The sequence below is a fragment of the Protopterus annectens genome, chromosome 2.part2 (genome assembly GCF_019279795.1).
Source record: "Protopterus annectens isolate FY-2018-M chromosome 2.part2, PAN1.0, whole genome shotgun sequence".
NCBI classification, from domain to species: Eukaryota; Metazoa; Chordata; order Ceratodontiformes; family Protopteridae; genus Protopterus; species Protopterus annectens.
Window position 1 is genome coordinate 141454585 of NC_056730.1, and position 21812 is coordinate 141476396.

At 37.1% G+C, this 21812-nt stretch overlaps 1 protein-coding gene across 1 annotated transcript in view; it reads right to left on the minus strand.

Annotated features, from left to right (window-relative positions):
* Positions 1–21812, minus strand: part of ERCC8 (ERCC excision repair 8, CSA ubiquitin ligase complex subunit) — a 747007-nt gene that overhangs the window by 218700 nt on the left and 506495 nt on the right. The gene's annotated exons all lie outside the window — the stretch shown is intronic.

Consider the following 21812-nt stretch of genomic DNA (forward strand, 5'->3'; position numbering starts at 1 on the left):
CAGACGTAGCTGCAGGTTCAAAAGGAGGCAAAGTAAGCTTCTCCAACACAAAATTGAGATCCCAGGAAGGAGTAGGAGCTCTACGTGGGGTCTTATATTTTTGCCCTCTAAGAAATTGCTTAAACAAAGGGTGAGAAAATAAAGGAGGGTCACAATCATAGTGAGCAGAAATGGCTGCAGCATGAACCTTCACAGAGGAAAACGACAAACCCTTGTCCAGTAATTCAGTAAGGTACTGCAGTGTACAACTCAAATTAGGTACCGAGACATCAAAATCCTTTGTTGTGCTCCAAAGAAAAAATCTCTTCCATTTTTCAGCCTAAACTTTTCTAGTGCTAGGCCGCCTAGCTTCCAAAATGACATCCAAAACCTGCTGGGGAAGCTGAGAACCCACAGGCTCTAAAACAGAATACGCCAGGCCATTAGATGCAGGGACTGCACCCTGACATTGAGCAAATGACTGCTTGACTGGGACAACAAATGAGGAAGCTGTGGTAAAGGCCAAGGAGGCTCCTGAATTAAACTCCTCAGCAGAGGATACCAGTGCTGACGTGGCCAATCTGGTGCTATTAAAATCATGCAAGGCTTGTCCCTCCTGACTTTCAAGAGTACCTTGGTAAGGAGAGGCAGAGGAGGAAAAGCATAGACGTGAAGGTTGATCCAACTGAAAGATAGAGCGTCCACTTTCCAAGCTTTTGGGTGAAACATCCTTGTGCAAAATTTTGGTAGTTGGAAATTTAGAGGAGAAGCGAACAGATCTATGTCTGGAGTTCCCAAGCCACTGTCAACTGTTGAAATACCGAGGATCCAATTTCCACTCGTGGGGATCCACAATTTGTCTGCTCAATACATCTGCTAGGAGTTCTGTGCTCCTGGCAGAAACCGTGCTTGAAGAGTGATGTGCAACCCCAGAGCAGTCTCCCACAATATCATAGCTTGTCTGCAAAGAGGGTAAGAATGAGTCCCCCCTGCTTGTTGATGTACCACATGACTGTAGTGTTGTCTGTTTGAATCAACACCTGTCCTGGTTGAAGTAGGCCCTTGAAAGCCATCAGGGCAAACTGGACTGCTAACATCTCCTTCATGTTGATATGCAAATGCTGTAATTTGGGAGGCCACGTGTCTTGAATCCATTTCCCATTGAAGTGTGCTCCCCAAGCCAGGTCTGAGCCATCCGTCGTTAAGATCTGACTCGCCTCTGGTCGGGTCACAGAGAGTCCCTTGTTTAGGTGACATTCCTGTGCCCACCACAAGAATTCCTTCTGGATGCACGGTATTATCGGAATGACAGTGTCCAAATCGTGGCAGTGTTGAGTCCATACACTTCTGAGATACCATTGTAGCTTCCTCATATGCAATTTGGCATTGGGAAGTACCAGAATGCAAGATGCCATGAACCCCAAGGCTTGAAGGACTGTCCTTGCAGTCAGCCTGGACCGTACTGATAATTGCTGGAAGTAGAGGTGAAGAGTTCTTTGTTTGTCTGGGGTCAGAAAAGCCATCTGAGAGGCTGTATTCAGTCTCACACCCAGAAAGCACATGTCCTGAGAGGGTACTAGACTGGACTTTGTTTCGTTCACAGAATACCCTAGGCACCTTAAAACTGCCATCACATACTGTAGCTGTTGAAGTAACTTGTCTTTGTCTTGAGCAAGAATCAAGCAGTCGTCCAGATAAGGATAAATTTGTATTCCCCTCAGTCTTAAGTAAGCTATTACAGGAGCCAGAACCTTTGTGAACACCCTGGGCGCAGTAGATAAACCAAAGGGCAATGCAGAGAACTGATAATGAGAAGTACCAGCCCGAAAACGCAGGAATCTCCTGCAGCTGGGCCTGATAGGAATGTGAAGATAGGCTTCTTTGAGATCCAGAGTTACCATCCAGTGCTCTTTTCCTAGCAGAGGCAGAAGTTGTTGTAATGTTAACATCTTGAACTTTGGAATGTCTAGGTATGTATTGAGAATGGACAAATCCAGAATTGTCCTCCAAGTGTTTCCTTTCTTTGGCACTAGGAATAGACGAGAATAAAACCCTAGGCCTTCTTCTGACGAAGGTACCACCTGGATTGCCCCCATCTGTAAAAGCAAAGAAATTTGATCCTGAGCCTCCATCCTTTGCTGAGGAGGTACATCTGGCATGCCTTTGAAAGGGGGAAAGTGTGAAAATAAAACTTGTAGCCTTGATTTATTATGTCCAACACCCATTTGTCCTGGGTGACCAAATGCCAATTTTGTTTGAAAAGTGCCAACTTTCCTCCTAGAGGAGCTGCCAGAAGAGAAGGGTCCGGCAGCTGAAGATACAGGTCATTGGGTCTGTTTACGAAAAGGTTGACCCCCTGCCCTCACCAGAAGATTGTGCAGGAGAACTCCAAGTCCTAGGTCTGAAAGAACCCTGAGCGTGAGCCCTGACCCTACCACGTCGAGACCTGCCCTTAGACTGAAAATCCGAAGAAGGGTAAGACCATCCTCTTGCAGGCCAATTCCTGCTAAACTTAGGGGGCTGCACTTGCAAAAATTCCTTAACTGTCTGCATAGACTTAGCTTTGTCTTCCATCTTTTTCAAAACTGACTCCACCGGGGAACCAAAAAGAACTTCAGATTGAAGGGGAGCATCCAAAATCTGAGCTTTAACATGCTCTGACAAATTTTGATCCTTAAGCCAGGCATGTCTACGAATAACTGAACCAGTAGCAGCCACCCTGGAAGAAGCCTGAAGAGCATCGAAGCCACACTGCAAGGAATGTTTACCAACTTGATCTGAAGCATGAACTAAGTCCTGCAATTCCTTACACTCTATACCCTCAGCTAAAGCATCTACCTTAGCTTTCAATTGACCTAACAGAAAGTTCTGATACTTCAGCATATGGAATTGGCAATTTAAAGCCCGCATAGCTAACGTAGAAGAGGTGTACACTTTTTTCCCCACCTGTCCAACGCTCTAGAATCTTTATCCAAAGGTACTGGATTCTTAACCACAGAAGCCCTGACACCCTTAGGCCCTTGAATAATAGTTTCCGGATCAGCTCTAGGGCTCTTGTACAAATATTTATGTGCCTCTGGAACTCTGTAATACCTGTCTGGCTTGACAGGGGCAGGGGGTAAAGAATCAGGATTAAGGGAAGCCTTAGAAAAAACATCCTGAACAACATCTAAAACAGGGGGAATAGCCAAAGGTCTATGCTGTGGCAAAAACAAAAATTCTCTAAGCCTCTTACGAGAATCTGAAAAATCCTGACCTTCCCACTTGAAATGCTCCCTCATGGAATGCAAGGTTTCAGAAAAGGAAAAATCCTCTGGAGGTGAAGCAGAAGGACAGGAATCCTCTGCATCCGAATCAGAATAGGGAGGAAAATCCTGAATATCTTCAGCTGAGGACTCAGAGTAATCTGAGGAATGCTCCATTCCCTCTAAATCTGCCTCCACCCTAGGCCTCTTCTCTGGAGGGGGCATAGAACCCCTGATCAAAGTAATCAAATCCTCTGCCATTTTCAACATATGTTTTTTAGGAACAGAACTCGAAGAACCAGAACTGTGTCCCGTACCAGAAACACCCGGTCTAGCCTTAGCAGGGCCTTTAGTGACTGAAGTAGAAGGCCTAATAACCTTTTGTAAGGATGGAACCACAGAAACTTGAGAGGCACCCTCGGCCTGACCTAACTCCTGAGAGGTCAACTCCTGTAAAAGTAAAGGTTCTCCCTGGGATTCAGCCGAGACCTTGGCTGGATCCACAGATTCAACCGTAGATTCCATAGAACCGGCATCCGTAACGGACAACTCCTCCGGTTTAGACCTTAAAGATTTATCTTTTCGCTTTTTAGCGGTAGCGGGCGTCGGAGGATCCGACGGCATGTTGTAGTTACACCGCTTACCGAAAACAAGCCTAGCACAGTCTAATCTGCATTTAATGGTGCGCTTATTAAATCTAGCGCAAAAGCGACACCTGACTACGTCGTGCTCAGGCCCTAAGCAAGGAATACAGAGAGAATGATAGTCCCTATGAGGTATCTGTTTCCCACAAGAAATACAATTATTAACTTTTCTGACATCCGGATTAACTGAGGCAAGAAAAGACAAAAATTTTCCCCAACGGGGTACTTAGCCCAACTTGGTCTTCGGTCTGAAACTCGAAAACTGAAAATTTCAGAACGCCGAACGGCACTTGCAAACGCTGCTTCTGCTTCGGACCACGTGGCAAGAAAGACTGAGAATATGGCGTCGGTCATGCGCTTAAGTACTACTACGTACTGACGTCAGCTCCGGGCGCCCATGACCGACGCCAGCCTAACCCTTTGGTATTCGGGCCGACCGAGGACAGCGGACTACCCACAGGTTATGACTGCAGCAATGAGAGACGAAGAACATCTTCTCATTATAGACCAATAGCCTTATCTCTCTACTTGCAAAGATTATAGAAAAATGAATTCACAGACAACTCAAGCACCACCTAATCCAGAATCACCTTATAGCATATACCCAACACAGCTTCCGTCCACACCACACCACTACTTCAGCCCTACTAGCTTTCACCAACACCATAAATCGCAACAGTCACATATCCTCCTCCCTCTTCTTGGATCTTTCCAAGGCATTCGACATGGTTGACCACCAACTTCTAATACACACCCTTCAAACATTCTGTCTAGATAGTAAGGCCCTTCAATGGTTTACATCCTATCTGAATGGAAGACAGCAGGCTGTTCTTTGGCAGAACAAACTCTCTAACCTACTACCCAACACCCTTGGAGTACCACAAGGCTCTATACTAGGGCCACTGCTGTTTTCCATCTTCATTAACGACCTGTATACCATCATCCCAAAAGTCAGCTGTATCCAATACGCTGATGACTCCACCCTGATCTGCTCCACCACATCTCCAACAGACTTATGGTCTGCTACCCAGTCCACCTTTAACACTATAGAAAACTGGCTTTCTGAACATCGTTTGATACTAAATCCCACAAAAACTAAAATGCTGTTATTTTTACTAACACAAAGGTGTCCTGCTTTTACCTTTACCATAAATGCAAATGATGGCACATTAATCTCCCCTGACCCCTCTATAAAACTACTAGGTGTCATTATAGATAATCTAAAATTCAACCTACATGTAAACCAATCGATCAAAACCATCAATAAAAAACTAGGGTCCCTTTACAGAATAAAAGCCTTCCTAACCCCCTCCAGCTAAAATTGCCATAGCTCGCCCTCACCTTCTCTCAACACTTCTGTACGCATCCCCTATACTCCCTGATATAAACAAGACTGCACTTAAACTCTCAATCTGCTATAACCACATCGCCAGGTTTGCCACTGGGTTGCCTTTTAGGACACATCATTGCATCAATCTTAACCAGCTTGGGTGGCTTGAACTACCCAGTCTAATTCAGTATAACCAACTGATCATGGCTTATAAAAATCCTTTATAATCCGGATAATACTCCTGCACTTAAAAATCTTATCACCCCCTTTCACAATCTGTGATTGCTTTGATCCTCTAACAGACTACTAATTCAGACAAACAAAATTAACAATGCAACTGGTGACTCTCTTTGCAAACTCTGTAGGCAGATCCTGGAACTCACTTCCAGCTGACATTACTTTGCTCTCCTCCCTAGGTCAATTTAAAACTAGACTCAAGCAACATCTGGCACTAAACTGGCAATGTCATTGTACCAAGCCTGGCTAACTCACTTCCAGGTTGCGTAAAATCTAGTAATCAGCTACTGTTTAATTTACCCCTGGCTTTCACCAGGGTTTAACTCGAACCTGTGGAACATGTTTATTACTGTTTGCTTACGTACTCTTTGTCAAAATTATAATTGTAACATGTTTTTAATGTTTCTGTTTACCTGGAGCTTTTCTCCCCGTGCCTCCGCTGAAATTGGACATGCATCTAGTCAGACTATCCCGGTCAACAAATTTAAAATAAATAAATAAAATAAAACTGTACTGCCTTCTGTAACCTACTTGGTCATATGCTGACATTTAACTACTGTGTGATTCTAAGGAAGTCACTTAGCCAGACATCCCTTGAAAAGCGACATCTGTGCTTGGTGGTTTACTCAGGTAATGAATCCATAAAATAAAAACACATTTTTTTAAATATTGCTTATTGTAACTGGGGCTTTTCTTAGCTGGCTTCTCATGCTAATGGTCTTTCATTCAGTGAGAAAAAACATTTCCAGTTAGCATATGAATAACAATAAAACAAAAAGCATCCTCCAGTCATGCTAGACACATTTGCAGAAGTTTAATGCAGGTGGGTATTCTCACACAGCTTTAAGAAGATAAAGGAACTCTTTCAGCCTACCCAGGCCTTGTTAATGATCTTGCACATTATATGAAAGGGCAAACCTACAGTCAAGCACTTCCCATATCTTAACAGACACCTCCCCATAACACTGAACATAAACAGCAAGAACCAGGATGTGATCCAGTGTGTTAGTGCCTCCTTTGTAAAACGTTTTGGTGAAATCCCTCCAACCATAAAGGTTCTAAGACAGAGGTGCCCAACGTTTTCAGTTGCAAGGGCCGCACTGAGTCAACAGAAATGGTCAGGGGGCAAACGGCAGGTGAGGACCAAAAAAAAAAAAAAAAAGGTCTCACATTAACTGAAGAGCAAAAAAAAAACCACAGGTTTATGCGGACTAATGTGGCTGTATTGTAGGTTAATTTGAACAATAAATAAATTAATAAATATAAATAAATTAATAAATGCATAATATTTGCCCTAAAATTCAATATCTCATTCTAATTATTTAAAAAAACAGTTATTTTAAAAACTGCTCTTATAAACTTAGAAAGTTGCAATAACAGGATTTGAGTTGAGGATGCATTTTCTGAAGTCCTCTTACAAACAAAAAAAATGCAGAACTTTTGTCACTTCAGCCAGTATCTTCATCAACAGTTAAGAAACTATTCCAACATTAAAATTAAGCTCACTAGCTCCAGATAATTTCTTAGTGCGAGTTCTCTAATAAAAAGCTGTTTATATAGCAAATCTTATGAGATTCTTATGAATCACTTTATAACTGACTCATACATCCATAAACGATATATAAACATTCGTGTTATCCCCATTCACAAGAAGGAACATGACTCAAATTATCATATTTCCCCATTGCTACATTATCATTACTTGCAAAGGTTGCAGAAAGATGCATATGTAAACAGATCATCACTTTTTAACAGAAAAGAATATGTTATTCTTAATACAACACAGCTTTACACCAACCCATTGCACTGAATCTGCCCTAGTAGCATTCCAAAACACCATCAACCAGAATCATAATAAAGGACAAAAACCTTGACCATTGCTAAGGATACATAATATCAAAAACTAGTTATGCTTGAATTTTATTATATTGTGAATTATGAGTCATCGGAGGTATATTCTCAAATACCTTCATGCAAAACTTTGCTCAGATGCAAAAACTAATTTAGTCTTCATTTTTGAAGTACTGAGGAGTGCGGATTGAAATATGTAACTTAACTAATAGCCTGAAATTCTGGAATTAAAATTTGAGTCATGGAGGCAACAACACAAAACACACCATTTCTAGGCACATAGTTGAATTATCCTGGCTAACAAATTAAATGAATGAATGCTTAAACTCACCCCAAAGATAATGCTATAAGGGTGATATGTATATATATGTGAGTGTGTGGTGTGTGACATGTAGCATGGTATGGGGGACCGTTTGCAGTAAGTCCTGCTATCAACCTTGGTTGCTTTTCAGATGGTAATGAAAACTGTGCATAAATGAATAAATAAATTAATGCAGTTTGTTTAGAAAAGAGAAAATTCATGCAGCTCCACCCTCCTTTCAGCTGCTGTTCCATCCTTATGCTTTTGTCATATACATAGTAAAAAGTAAGCTTATTGCATTTGGCTAAATAGAAAAGATCTCCTATTCTTTTGCAGTGTTGGTCTGATAAAATGGCTTACTAGTGTATCAACATAATCCAAGATGTAACAGTTACATACAAAATTGCATGATACTGACATCAGGTTTGTTCTGCCCCTCGCAGTGGTGCTATCTTTATTTTACTGACTGGTGTACACTTACAATGCATCAAATTAAAATAGTTTTTTCTTCATGTTGTAGTATTGGCTCATTACATACAAACTGTCTGCTCGAGCAATAAGATCCTATATAACCCTGCAACTGTCATTTCTCCCACTTTCTGCAACACACAGGAACTTGAGAGGACACATAGGCCCAATCTCCAAAATCTACAGGAAACTGAGAGGATAATAAGGTCAACAGCCTCTTTATGGAGTAAGGTGGACAAAGTGTGGAGGACATACAAGGGATGGGTTAGTCTTGATCTACTTGCTAAGGCAACCTCACATTCTACCTCTTCTGTTCAGCTAAGGGTACTCCTTGGCACACATCACAAAATGTCCTTTATATACACCAGAATAAAATTAAAATCAGAAATTTACATAACAAAATCACTGCTGCAGATGCCCAGATAGGATGAATGGACCCATCTTCTCCACATCCCAAAATTATGGCAGAATGAGGGGCAGGAGGTCTATTCAGTGTGGATGGAAGGAACTACATTAACCACAAGCTGTGTAATTTCAGTGCCCAACTTAATTCTGCTTTCTCAAGCAGCACTACTGTAGGGCATTTTAAAGTCACAAAACACAACATGAACATAGGTCATAGAAGGTGAAAGACCTGCCTTTTGTGGCTGAAAGGATGCAGTTGTTAAAAAGTTTGATCTATTCTAGCTGAAGTGGTTCAATGGAATATTACAGGTCAAGTGAAAGGTTAGCTCAATTATACCTACACAAAGCAGTCCAAGGCCGATAATAAACTAATATAAGGTATATGCCGCTACTGTATTTATGCAAATAAAAAACTGCTTGACAGCATTTGCTTTGGGAATGTACACTGCCCATGGTTACTCAATATGACTTACTCCCCCATTCCCTCTCATATTCCAGGCTTTCAATTGCCCATTTTGTTGTGGATAAAATATTTTATCAAAACACATGCATAAAATACTTAGCCAACAGTTTATAACACAGTCCAACTTGACCATCCAACCAAGGAGAACCACAGTGTTAGAAGAAAGTAAGCCATAACTGGCAAGCATCTCTTCCAGTACACAGCTAAAACTGTGGCCCTGAACTAATTCAGGCATTACTAAAAATTGGGCTACATACAGAAAACTACAGACGTTTACTGCAATTCACTCATTACCTAAGCAAGTCTAAATAGATGCTAAATTTGCTGCCAATCTTCCAAATTCTGCACATTACTGCCCAGCACTGCACACAATAAAAATGTCTAAACTTAAAAAAATACTTCTTCCCTCAGCTCAAAATACTTCACACAGCATTTATCTAAATTAGCATCTAAAAATAAACAATTAAAAATATGCACAAATTCCATTAAGATCTCCCCTAAACAAAATAATGCAGCAGACTTCAAATCTAGCAGTCATCGTGGGGACCAGATCTTGAGGAGGTGATCTTAATTAAAAGTAGTTTTACAGTTGGATACAAATCACAAAACGGACATGCAGATCTACACCAGAACACCAGCATTATCCATTCTAAAAATTAACATACTGAACTGCTGCCAATAAAGGGACAGGTGTATATACCTCAGAATTACACACACTGATTTGCAGAATGAATGATAAGTTTTTGATTCCAATATGAGTAGATCATCACTGTTACTCTAGTATCCTCTCCCATCATTTCTCCTCCTTAACCATACATTTTAAGCTTGGATGGCACAGTGGAATCCTACAGTTAACTAGTAGTTAAAAAAAAAAAAATCTGTCCACTTTAAACTCACAAAATTACTTACCTTACCTTTTGCTATGTTGTAGTGTAACTGTAGTCAGTGTGTACTCCGAAATAAAATAAATCCTCTCTCCATGATCTAGCTCCTTCCTTCAGCTTTACCAGAACTATAAAAAACGACCGAACGGTGTTTTCGCGCATACCAGCGGAGCGACGCTGGTATGAAAAAATGTGAAAAACCGAAAGTTGGCGCATGCGCAGAACAGCAAAAGTACGCGAACGTGTAAACACACGGAAAAAAAGTTAAATTAAAATTAAATTTAAATTTAAGGGTCGCGGGCCGCATGGAAGAGCTCTGAGGGCCGCATGCGGCCCGCGGGCCGCGGGTTGGACACTCCTGTTCTAAGATAATAGGCACACAGTTTGGTTAAAATACCTACCCTTGCTTATGGATGCAAAACCTGTGTGGCTTATTAACATCCCTTGAACAGTCTGGAAAGGTAACGCCAATGACTGCATTAGAAAACAATTTCTGAATCATGAGTGAAGATTGCTGCATATCGTTGTTGTCAATAAAGCCAGTATTACTAGCACAGAAACAATATTCTTCAACAGTTCTGTTGAAAATATCACTGTGTTTGGATGTCTAACACCTGGCTCCCTCTTAAAATATTCTGTGCTACCACATCAGTTATGACAAAGCTCATATGTGTAGGTCAAAGGGGGAGTTACAAAAATCCATTTAAGATGTACATTGAGAAAAATACAGGCATTCAAAGCTAGGAAGCAATGGCCATCAGTCAGTCAGTCTCAGTGACACTGGAATCTTCTAGCATTAGAACTGTTTGAAGAGATGCACCTTTCTTTTAAAACTGGAAATAAAGACTGCATCAAAGAACAGAAAAGACACCACAGACACTGAGCAGCTCTCCCACATGGAAACCATTTACACTGTCTGTGAGACGAGCTGTGGGTTAATAATTTGGATCACTGAGTTAGTACAGATCTCATCAATGAAGTAAAACTACAATCCTTTTAAACTGAGGGAATGACATCATCCTTTTTAGATTTAATAACTTTGTAAGAAAGTTTACTGATTTCCTTTCTTTGTATACCTCAACATTGCTTTTATGTTAGAGTAATAAAATCCACTGCACACAATCTTAAAATTAATTCTGCCTTCTTCTAATTGTAGGTGATACATCAGAGATGGCAACTTTACCATTTTTAAGATTTCACTTGAAAAGATAACACAGAATGTTCTGTTTATACCCCAAGAAGATGTCAAGAGAATGTTTCCTTAGGTAGACAGCAAATGGTACATGTGTGATGGGAAAGAGAGAGGTAATTGGGAACATTTTGTTTGGGGGGGGGCTGTAATGAGTTAGTAAGTTAAAAAAAATCCATACAGAGTACTTTTCAGAAATGTTGGGGGAACAAATGGTTATAGCTAACAAAATGATTCTAAAGAAAAGACCCAAGACCAGCGAAAATACCACACACAACAAACACTGGTGCACTAGAAGAACGAGTCCAGGAAATAACGTAAAATAGTTTATTCAACGTTTTCTTTACTTAGACTTCATCAGAATAATAATCTCTGTTAAAACACCAGCATATATACTCTATACCAATCATTAACACATTTACAAATCAATTCAACAATTAGTTACCTAATTAGTAAAACATTTAAAAACAATAAAATGTTATATTAATATACACAACAACACATTTCAAACTCTCACTTTATTGTTGACTAAAAAACATTTAATATTTATCATATCATTCAGGCCTGGGGGAACATCTGCTCTCATCCTTAATTGCCACAATGTTTCTTTTCTTTCCACCTTATTTTTCATACTACCACCCCTTAAATCACTTTTAACATGTTCTAAAATTGAGAACATAATTTTTTTGTATTAAGTACATTTCAATGTGTGTCTGTAGAGGCCATTATTAATACCTCTAGTCTTTATAGCATAAAAATGTTCTTTTATACGCTTACTAAGACTTCTAGTGGTCATACCTACATAATAAGCAGAGCAACCTGAACATAAAGCAACATATACTATACTGTTAGTCAGACAACTGCATCTGCCATCTATTCTTATGATTTTGTAATAATGCTCTATATTGATGTAAGGCCCCTCCAAAATATATCTACAGGCACTACAGCTATAACATTTAAACATCCCATTAAATTTATTAGTGACTGGAAGTAATATTAAAGTATCATCACACTGAAGTATGTTTTTAATAGTTTGATTCTTCTTGTATACAAATTTGGGTGCATCTCCCAACACTGCTCTCAAATCATTGTTACCTTTAATTATTTTCCAATTATTTTGTATAACAAACTTGATGTTTTCACTGTCCACAAACATCTCTATTGCACATCTTGGAAGAATCTCACCAAATTTCTCCACAGAATTTGATTTATTAACTACTAACCCTTTAATCAAAACAGGTGGAAAATCTTTATCTGTTCTTGCCCTAATATTGGAAGCTAATTCATTTAATAACTTAATAGGATATCCCCTATTAGTAAACAACTTAGTAATAAATTCCATCTCCATATTAAAATCAATTTCATTACTAACCATTCTAGAAGCTCTTATATATTGGCCCTTCGGAATATTAGTTTTCATGAAATTTAGGTGATTACTTTGGAAATGTAAATAGTTGTTTACATATGTTTTTTTCCTATAAATCTTACTAAAAAACTTCATTTCCATAGCATTCCGATTTAATTCAACATCCAAAAAACAAACTCTCTTCCCTATATCACCAATGGTAAAATTCAGAAAGCTATAACTACCATTAATTTTTTCCAAAAAGTAGTTACTTGACGAAATATCTAAACCTTTAAAAATAAAAAAAGATCAATAAATCTACAATAGAATAAAACTTTGGGAAAAACTTCAGGGTTGGTAGGACATCTTTTTCCCACCATCCCATAACTAATCCAGCAAAAGCCGGCGCTACTGTAGCCCCCATCACTACTACTTTTAATTGTTTATATTTTTTATTAAAAATAAAATAATTACTTTCCAACAACAACTCTAGCAAACCTAAATATAGTTTAATGCTAAAATCACTCCAGGTCGTATATTTATACAAAAACTTGCCAACATACTCCACACCTTCAATTTGAGGAATGGAAGTATATAAGGAAGTAACGTCCACTGTTAACAATCAATTCATGGGAATCAGAGTTTGCTAACACAGTATTGTTAGAAAATTCTCTTATCATATCAAGAAAGGACCAAGAATCCTTTACAAAAGAAGGCAAGCTATGCACCAGTGGATTTAAAACAGAGTCCAGGAACAAAGAAATAGCTTCAGTAGAACTTCCTGAAGCTGACACTATCGGTCGAAAGGGTGGGTTGGTTATATCTTTATGAATTTTGGGTATACCAAACAGTATACCCACTTTAGGTTCATCTACTAATAAAAAGTTATATAACTACATAGACAAATCATCATTCATTAAAAAATCATATAAGCAGTACTGTATCTATTTATAACTTCTTTTAATGATGTTATAAGTGACCTAACAGTATTCACTTTCACTCTTTAATAAACTTTCCATAGCTGCATTATCATCTGTAATTCACATTATAACCAACCCACCACCTTTATCCGCCTTCATAAAACGTAATTCGTGCTCATTTCTAAATTCATAAAAAACTTTTTTTTCTTCATTGGTTAAATTGAAATACTTTTGTTTTGGCTTGCTATTTAAAACAGATCTAACGTCCCTCTCACAAAAGCTGTCAAACACCTTCAGCATAGAATGCAAGCAAGGATTGTATACAGATGATTTATGTAAATTGTTCACTGTTTTAACATTTACATCTTTCATTGTTGTGTCTTTCGGCTTATCCCAGTTAGGGGTCGCCATAGCGGAACTCCGGTCCGCTAATATTTGGTAGTAGATTTTTACGTGCCGAGTTACCAGCCCTGACGCACAACCTTCAATGAAGGCATGCTCATTCAAGCATGCCTCCAGACAGAAGACGCTCTAGCTGAGAATCGAACGGGACAACGTCTTGCTGTGAGGCGAAAACAGTACCGCAGCACCACTACCGCGGGTTTTTACATCTTTCATTATATACCTTAAATTCAGCTTCCTAATGTACTTTTTCAATTCCAGCTCGCTTACTAGGTATATAGTTCAAACCTAATTTTAAAACACGCTCTTGTGTGTCCGTTAAAACAGCGTCAGTCAAGTTAAACAATTTGATTTCTGAACAAACTGAAAAAGTCGAAACCAAAATCAGTTATTTTTCCGGAACCGGCTCCTGCCTCGGTTCTGTCTCGATGGTGTTCTGCTGGATCTCGCCCTGGAGTTTTTTGAATTTGAGCTGGAACCTGGAATTAATTGTCCTGAAACGGTGTTAGCCTCCTTAACTTCCATGTTAACACTATACTTTCTCGTCTGCTCGTGTATGACATCAGGACGTCGCTTTATGCTGTTAGCTCCTTTAACACCTGCAGTTAGGGCCAGTTGCACTTGCTTCTGAGCTGGTAGAACTTGTTTGTAAAGAAAATTTGCCTGATCTTTATTGTCTGCACTGATAAAATAAGCAGTTCCTACTTCATAATCCATCAGGTCTCTCTCTATTTTATTTATTTTTCTATCTATAACCAACTTTTTATATTTCTCCACTATATCAAAAACTTTATGATAATTTTCAATACCATCTTGTTCACTACTCAATTGCTGTTTTATGTCCTTATCAGTCTCTTCCAAATGAGGCTTAAGTGCTGTTATCGAATCATTGTTTCTCTTTATTAATAGTTTGAGAAAGTCCAAGCTAGCCACATTAAAAAAACTAGTTCTTGAAAAAACGGGTCCTCCTTGCAGACCTCATTAGGGACTTTAAAAAAATCTAAGTCCCTTCGGTACAATGTTGCACTGTATGCAACATTCAAAATATTTATCTTCTACCAAAAGGGCTCGATATTTTTTGAGCCCTTTTTCCAGCTCAAAAAATAGGTTAGTCAAATTATCTCTCAAACCAGTATCACCCCCTCCCCCCCTTGTTTAGCTGAATTTACAAAGGGGTTACTGGCTCCATTGAGAACAGAGGCTACATCTTTATAAATGTTAACTTTAGCAGCATTCTTCTTACCCTGTAATTTGTCTGTAACAGAGATGGAATCTTTTTTAGCTTCTTTTTTAGAGTCATTTCCTTCAGCTCTCACTTCTCTCTTAGACAGTTTTTTAGTCAACAAAGTCAAAGAATTTTGTAATTCTCCCAAAACAGCCACATCTTCTAAAACGGAATCCTGGCTGTCCGGGACCAGATAAGAGCTCAAGTCAAGTAGCTCATCTTCCGAAGCTTCAGCCAAGGGTAAAAACCTCTAATACCAAAGAAAAAACCCAAGACCAGCGAAAATACCATGAACAACAAACACTGGTGCACCAGAACGAGCCCAGGAAATAACGTAAAATAGTTAATTCAATGTTTTTGTCACTTAGACTTCATCAGAATAATAATCTCTGTTAAAACACCAGCATATATACTCTATACCAATCATTAGCAAATTTACAAATCAATTAGTTACCTAATTAGTAAAACATTTAAAAACAATAAAATGTTATATTACTATACATAACACATTTCAAACTCTCAATTTATTGTTGACTAAAAACATTTAATATTCATCATATCATTCAGGCCTGGGGGAGCATCTGCTCCCAGCCTTAATTGCCACAATCCAAATACAACTGCTACGAGACACAAAATGAATGTAAACCACCAAAGAAAAGAAAAGAAACCAGTGAATAACAGCTCTACTTTCCTGAATAAAATTTATTTCACAATATAAATTTCTCTAGCGCCTCGTCATCTGAATTTATAGAGTATTTGAATGTTAATTTTGGTATCAAGTTTGATGACATTCAAATAGGAAGTCAACTTAATTATTTAGATATAACACTGAAAGGGATAATAAAGCAGAAAATTCAGACTAGTATACATAGAAAGTTTAATCAAATAAATTGGAAAATGTTTGGTAATAGCTGTCATCCTAGTCACACCTTGGCAGCTATTCCTTATGGGGAGCTCCTTAGGATAAAAAGGCTTAGTAGTAATAGCAAACAAGCACAGGAAAAAGCACACAAAGTAGCCTCTATATTTATTGCTAGGGGGTATCAACAGCAAGATGTACAAGAAAGTTTTGATAAAATATATGGTAATGACAGAACAAACAAACATATCAAATTTGATAATAGACATATGAATATAATAGATAAGAAGGGTAAACAAGAAAAAGAAAAAAATATTTTTGTTACTAGATATACAATTTTTTTCCCATATAATGAATGGGCTGGTAAAACAGTATTGGAGACAAGTAAAGGAAGAAATTGAATCACTAACAGATGTGGATTTGATAGTATCTTATAAAAGAGGAAGAAATCTTCAATATTTTTTAGTGCATAGCATATATAAAAAACCAAGGGATAATATATTGGTTAATATTGACATGGTGGGAACTTTACCCTGTGGAAAGTGTTCTATTTGTCAGCATATTGTTACCAAAGTAGATAAGATAAAAGGAAAAAGTTTTGACACCAGAGGTACATACTCCTGTTTAAGCAGAGGAGTAATTTATGTTATTTTTTGTTTGTGTAGAAAATATTATATAGGTGAGACTAAAAGAACATTGGCAGATAGGATAAAAGAGCATGTAAGAGATGTCAAGAACAATAAAATTATGAGTCCTATAGCAGAACATTTTAATGATAAACATCAAGGTTACAGTGTTGGAACATATACCAATGCAATATGGTAATGCAGAATTACAAAAAATATGTTGAGACATAAAGAGTCTGTGTTAATAATGAAATATAATACATTGTTTCCTTGTGGATTGAACAAAGAATGCAACTGGCAAAGTTTCATTTCGTTTTTTAGCTTTAATGGGTGTATGTCTTTTAATTGATTAATTGTTTGATTGAATGATTTGAATGCTATATTTGGATATAAAAAGAGCTTGTTTTAACAGATGAATTTTTACTCTGTAAAGGCTGTGGCCGAGGCGCTAGAGAAATTTGTATTATGGAATAAATTTTATTCAGGAAAGTAGAGCTGTTATTCACTGGTTTCTTTTCTTTGGTGGTTTACATTCATCGTGCGTCTCATAGCAGTTGTATTTGGATTATGACCAGTGAATCTCTGTGCTCCTTTCCCCGTATTTTTCGTGAAAAGGGCATGGAATTTAATAATAGAAATGGTGATACAGTGAATCGTAGTAATGTACCAACAACTAGTAATAATAATGAAAATCATGTATATGGCACTAAGAACAGTGTATCGGATGCTCAAGGTGTTGCAGCAATAGGAATAATGAAAGAATGGGAAGATTCCCGTCAAAGGACTAAAACAAATCCATTTGCCATGGTGGGTAAAAGATCGGAAGGTCTCTGATATTCCAGAAGCACAAGAGTTATGCTCTAGGCTGGAAAATTTGATTTTTAAAGAGACTTCAGTATTTTATAATATTGGCAGTTTACAGAGATATTCAGAATTGGAGATAACACCGAGAGGTCTTAGATCTATAAAAAAACATTCCTCCCCTTTTGAATTATCTGAAGAGACTGAAGTCAAATTTCAAGAACGATGGATAGCAGCGGCACATCGCTGCAGTTTGGAATGGGTTACCATTCTAATTGAAAGAGACAATATTAAAAGAGAGAAACTTATTAGTGAGACCAAGCAAGTATGTGAGCAGATTGCCAATGTTGCATCTAGTTCAGTATTAGAGACCTTCTTACTGAACATTAATACGAGGTTGGCTAGTTATGAGAAAGACCTTATGGATCGAAAGAAGTATAAGTTACAGAGGGATATTCGCGACTATGAACATAAAAGGGCTTTCCTTTTTTCTACCAATCAGCAGACAAGGAGAAAGAGCGTGACCTTTCAAAAAGGTAATACAACTACCGACCAGCATAAAAACAGAAGCTTCCTTTCCGGTGAGAGTGGTGCGTCATCGGTAGACGAGGAGGAAAGGGAGAATGAAGATTTTCCGAATTTACAAGGGACTGCTAACCCAGAAACATTTCGGAGAACCTATAGGGGTTCAAATGGACAGAACACTACTACCAGGAAGCGAGGTTGGCAAGGATATGAACGCCAAAGAGACTCGGGTGAAGGACGATACAAAAAAGGTAGATGGACATAAAAATACAGTAATAGGTACCATGGTACCAGATTATGTTGTTAATTTATCTAGTTATGTATTTGATGCCATAGAACAGTCGGTATTGGATAAAGGTTTAAAATTCATACCGACATGTATACCTAGAAGGCATGAGATAAAAATTGAAATATGTAATTTAGTTCGTAAAATTAATTTAAGGGAATATTTTTTTAATACTGATTATAATGTTATAAACTGAATGTAATGATGAAACAGATTCGGATAGCAATGAAAGTTTTTTTTCATGTGATTCTGAGCAGGAAGTTAATGCATATAGTTTGTTAGATACAAGTACATTGAAAAATATTAGTTCGTTTATGCCTCCATGTAAAAATGTTAACATACAGAGGTTTAACAATGCTTTGAATATTATATTGGATAAAGAACTGAGAGATTTTGAAAGTACACACAAGGACTACAATTTAACAAAAGAACAATGGATAAAGTTGCAAAGTATGAGTAGAAATGAAAATATAGTTTTTAAACCTTCAGACAAAGGGGGCAAGCTGGTGGTAATGAATTCTGGGGATGATTTAACAATGTGTATGGAACATTTAAACAATAGTGATATTTATAGCAGAATAGATGAGGTTTATTTGAAAGAAGCGGAAAATGCTTTTCAAATTTTGTTAAAGAAAGGTATAAGATTACACTATTTTACAGATAGTGATGTAACTCGTAAAATTCTGATTAAGAACAGTAGGGTGGCAAAGTTTTTTTGTCTCCCCAAGATTCATAAGAATTTGGTACGACCACCAGGTTGCCCTATAGTGTCTGCAAATGTTTTTTTTACATATAATCTTAGTTGCCTATTGCATGAGATTTTATTGCAAGCAGCGTTGAAGTTACCTTCATATATAAAGAACAGATATAGTATGGACCAGAAAAATGTATTTTATAACAGTAGATGTAGTGAGTTTATACACTAACATTTCTAATAATTTTGGTCTTGAAGCTATACTGTATTTTTTAGGTGAGAGTCCTAAAACACATTACATATTAGAATTGATAGAGTTTTGTTCAACACATAATATATTTGAATTTAATGGTATTTTATATAAGCAGAAGATTGGAACAGCAATGGGGGCGGCTTTCGCCCCAGTTTATGCAAATTTATTTATGGGTTTAGTTGAAAATATGTATATTTATAGACGTGAATTTTTTAGAAAATATGTAGTGAAATACTATCGATTTATTGATGATTTGATTTTTGTTTGTGAAGGTGGACAAAGTTTGTCATCTGAATTTATAGAGTATTTGAATGTTAATAATTTTGGTATCAAGTTTGATGACATTCAAATAGGAAGTCAAGTTAATTATTTAGATATAACACTGAAAGGGATAATAAAGCAGAAAATTCAGACTAGTATACATAGAAAGTTTAATCAAATAAATTGGAAAATGTTTGGCAATAGCTGTCATCCTAGTCACACCTTGGCAGCTATTCCTTATGGGGGGCTCCTTAGGATAAAAAGGCTTAGTAGTAATAGCAAACAAGCACAGGAAAAAGCACACAAAGTAGCCTCTATATTTATTGCTAGGGGGTATCAACAGCAAGATGTACAAGAAAGTTTTGATAAAATATATGGTAATGACAGAACAAACAAACATATCAAATTTGATAATAGACATATGAATATAATAGATAAGAAGGGTAAACAAGATAAAGAAAAAATATTTTTTGTTACTAGATATACAATTTTTTCCCATATAATGAATTGGCTGGTAAAACAGTATTGGAGACAAGTAAAGGAAGAAATTGAGTCACTAACAGATGTGGATTTGATAGTATCTTATAAAAGAGGAAGAAATCTTGAAGATTTTTTAGTGCATAGCATATATAAAAAAACAAGGGATAATATATTGGTTAATATTAACATGGTGGGAACTTTACCCTGTGGAAAGTGTTCTATTTGTCAGCATATTGTTACCAAAGTAGATAGGATAAAAGGAAAAAGTTTTGACACCAGAGGTACATACTCCTGTTTAAGCAGAGGAGTAATTTATGTTATTTTTTGTTCATGTAGAAAATATTATATAGGTGAGACTAAAAGAACACTGGCAGATAGGATAAAAGAGCATGTAAGAGATGTCAAGAACAATAAAATTATGAGTCCTATAGCAGAACATTTTAATGATAAACATCAAGGTTACAGTGTTGGAACATATACCAATGCAATATGGTAATGCAGAATTACAAAAAATATGTTGAGACATAAAGAGTCTGTGTTAATAATGAAATATAATACATTGTTTCCTTGTGGATTGAACAAAGAATGCAACTGGCAAAGTTTCATTTCGTTTTTTAGCTTTAATGGGTGTATGTCTTTTAATTGATTAATTGTTTGATTGAATGATTTGAATGCTATATTTGGATATAAAAAGAGCTTGTTTTAACAGATGAATTTTTACTCTGTAAAGGCTGTGGCCGAGGCGCTAGAGAAATTTGTATCGTGGAATATTTTATTCAGGAAAGTAGAGCTGTTATTCACTGGTTTCTTTTCTTTGGTGGTTTACATTAATTGCCGCAATGTTTCCTTTCTTTCCACCTAATTTTTCATACTACCACCCGTTAAATCACTTTTAACATGTGCTAAAATTGAGAACATAAGTTTTTTGTATGAAGTACATTTCAATGTGTGTCTGTAGAGGGCATTATAAATATATCTAGTCTTTATAGCATAACAATGTTCTTTTATACGCTTACTAAGACTTCTAGTGGTCATACCTACATAATAAGCAGAGCAACCTGAACATAAAGCAACATATAGTATATTGTTAGTCAGACAACTGTATCTGCCATCTATGCTTAGACCTAGCAAAATCTTACCAAGTCTAATGCTGTTGGCTGCCAAAAAAATAATTACTTGAAAATGGAAGTCAAAATCTAACCAACTGTAACTGCAATTTCTGTTTTATTCAGTGTTCACAGACATATCTGCCCACTGTGGCAACTCTGACAAGTTACTTGACCAGGCACTTCACCCAGGCTGCACCTGAAAAGGGATACGTTGTCCAGTGGGCTTACCCATTTTGCAGATTTATGATTTGCTAAATTGCCATAGCAGTTCCATTTTAACTGATCAGTGATCAAGTTGTGTGACAACTTCAGTGGGATGGACTTTTGATGTAGCTGGACTCTGCCCTTTTTCTGCAGTTGTATGATGTTTATGTTTAAGTAAGGGGAAGGGGCTTAGCCCATACAGCAGCCATTGTTTTTAATAGTTTCCTTTGTGTTTTTTTTTTTTTCAAAAACCTTTACTGAATTATCACTTGTGACATAGGCAAATTTACATTCATATAAAAGTAATCAAACTATATTAACAAACATATTTCACATATATTGTTATATATCATATAACCTAAGCAATATTACATAAATTATCCAATTCCTGCTTTTTTTTTATTAAACAAGAAACATTTTCATTAAACCAATTACATAGGCAATCATACATTTTTTAGTAATACAGTTTTGAGTATTTTAGCAATATTACATAAATTATTCAATTCCTGCTTTTTTTTTTATTAAACAACAAACATCTTCATTAAACCAACTACATAGGCAATCACAATTTTTTTTAGTAATGATACAATTTTGAGTATTTTGTTTCCACTGTCAACCATTCAAAAGTTCGACATTCACTTTAAAGATATGGATAACATATGCACATACTTATGATCACACAAAATATGCGCACACGTTTACATGTGTACCTGCAAACAGACTGTGTGTGCGTGTTATCTATACAGATATACATGCATATATAATTTTATATATACGTACACATACACACACAGGTACACAGAGATGCACGTACTTGTTCACACTC